A 2587-nucleotide genomic window follows, 5' to 3' on the forward strand; every position below is an offset into this window, starting at 1 on the left:
GGCAGAGTACTTACCTGTCTTGTTCAGTAGTGGATGCTAAGCCCATGATACAGTTCCTAGTACACAGTAAGCACTCAACCAATATTCTTTGAGTCTAAGAAATGAACAAGTGGTGAGGGAGGGCTGGGCTTTATTGTCTTAAAATTGGAGTCTACTCCTTAGGTTTTAAGCACAATTCCCTGTAGTTAAAGGGTTGCGGTATTGTAACAGTTATCTACTGCTATATAACAAACAACTCCAAAACTAGGTGGTTTATAAAAACAACCATTTCGCTTGTTTACAGTTGTGTAGGACAGCAATTTTATTTTTTATGTGCAGAAAAACTCCAACAGAGGACAGCAATTTGAGATAAGTTCGGCTAGATCATTCTGGTGGTCTCACCTGAATTAACTCATGCATTTGCTATTATCTGGTGACTGGATTGGGGCTGGATAAGTCACATGCTGATGGGGCTGGATGTTGACTGGGTCACTCTCTCCTTGGGATCTATCATCCTCGAGGATGGTGGTAGTCTCATGGCAGCAAGTAGGGTGATCAGCCATGCTGCTCTGCATGGGACTATCCTGGTTTTAGCAGTCAAAGTCCCATATCCTGGGAAACTCCTCAGCCTTGGGCAGATCAGGATCGTTGGTAACCCTATCAACAAGAAAAAAAGAAGGTGGAAGTTACAAAGCCTATGAGGTCTAGGCTCAGAAATTCCACAGTGGGACTTCTGTTGCATTCTATTTGTCAAAGCATGTTACGAAGCCAACCCAGACTCAAGGGGGTAGAGAAATAGACTTCATCTCTTGATGAGAAATACAGTTAACACATGTTGCAAAGGGAAATGCATACAGGAATAGAAGTGTTTTGTTTTTGCAATCTACTACAGGTTTTATGGAAAGTAAGACCACAGATTCAGAAATGAAAGTAGGGCTTTTTTGTTAATTGAAATATTTGTACTAAGTAGTGAAGTATTGAGAGAGCCCCCACTAGTCAAATGTTGAGTGACAACTACATCTCAGTTTCTTAACACATCAAAATTATAAGTTTTCTTTTATATACAAGTACAACCTAAGACATACACCCCCTTTGGAAAAATGGCTTATGGTCAGCAGATTGAGAGGGATGGTAAAATCTCAGGTAAAGGAGAAAACACTTCTTGGCAATTAAGGGGACAGGAGAGGGAAAATCTTGTAATCGTATGTTAACAATATCAAAAAGCCTATTTCGAGAGTAGTATTGATAAAATGTTTGCCAAGTAAAATATTTGGGATAATACTTTACACTTATATAATGCTTACTGTATGCCAGGCATTATTCTGGTACAGTTGATTTACAACTATTTATACATTCAAACCTCATATTAATAGATGAAGAAACTATAATAAAGGACAAGGTCACCTACGTAGCGTGTGGTGGAGTCAGGATTTGAACCCAGGTAGTTTGGCTCCATTTGTCTTTCCAGGTGCTGCCATTTTGCTAAGAGTTTAACTTCCGCTTCCTGATTAGCAGTTGGGAATGACAATTTAAACTTCTGTCTGTTATGGAGCTTGCTCTTCCTCCTGAGGGTTAGAGAGAAAGGCCCTGGGTAGCCTCGGGAGTGAGATCTAGAAACAAATCCGCAGCGCCCTGAAGGGTGGCGCTAGAGTTTGATTCCCACCCGGACAAGAGTGGCGGAGACTCTTGCGCAGGTGCAGTGACCTAGTCAGTGCTAGAGCCCCAGGTCCGCGCCCACCTAAAGTAGCCCGCGAGTCCCGCAGTCCGAGGGTCGGGCTGGCCTCTCCCCACCCACGAACATGGCCGTCGAGGTGGGCGAGGGGAGGCGGCAGCGGAGAGGGTTCACGGGGCAGGGCGGAGGACGGGGGTAGCGAGGAGGGTGGGAGCGGAGGGACCAAGAGCAGTCTGGGAAACTCGGTCCCCGAGAGGGCCCGGGGTGTAGGAACGGCTGACGCCCTAGGGCCCGCGGGTGGCCGTGTAGAGCTTCTCGGAGGTCATGGAATGCACCACACCTCAGAGATAATCATCTCAACCCACGCACACATTTCACAGATGTGCAGACTGAGCCCTGTCCCCTCTGGGAGCCCTGGAGAGAGAGAGCTTCAATCGCTTTCTTTTATTTCTCTGAACCTATATTTCTCATCTGTGAAATGGGATGACCGGTTCCTGCCCGGCCTTTGATTGCACTCTTAATGGGCACTGTGTTAAGTGCTTCTTATTCACAAGATTATTGTGGGGAAATCGAATGAGATGATGAAAGTGAAAGCCATCGGCACGCTTTTAAGCATGATATAAATGTGACCTCTTATGAAAGACTGAGCCTTATATGTAGTTAGTTTTTATAAAGAAAGAGGTCGAACTCTGCTGTTTCCTGGGCTCTGGTCACCCCACTCTCCCTGGCCAGATCTGTTGCAAACAGATCCAATTAATCACTGGAAGAGTTGAGAATAGGTTGGCCCAGTACATATAGGCGACTGATTTTGTCCTTGCTGTAGAGTATATCTTTAATACTCCTTCAAATGAATTAAAATGAGTTAGTAATTTGTAGCTGCTCTAAGTATAGTTCTCTGGCAGTTTCAGAATGTTTCTCAGTTTACTAATTAATTTG

At 44.6% G+C, this 2587-nt stretch overlaps 1 long non-coding RNA gene across 1 annotated transcript; it reads right to left on the bottom strand.

The window, feature by feature from the left end:
- Positions 1-276: 276 nt before the first annotated feature.
- Positions 277-1837, bottom strand: LOC130541110 (uncharacterized). The gene is made up of 2 exons (XR_008955142.1): positions 1718-1837; positions 277-636 (listed from the first exon to the last, which is right to left on the bottom strand). It is a non-coding gene; the product is annotated as an uncharacterized LOC130541110 (long non-coding RNA).
- Between the last annotated feature and the right edge of the window lie 750 nt (positions 1838-2587).

The sequence above is a fragment of the Pan paniscus genome, chromosome 1, assembly GCF_029289425.2.
Source record: "Pan paniscus chromosome 1, NHGRI_mPanPan1-v2.0_pri, whole genome shotgun sequence".
NCBI classification, from domain to species: Eukaryota; Metazoa; Chordata; class Mammalia; order Primates; family Hominidae; genus Pan; species Pan paniscus.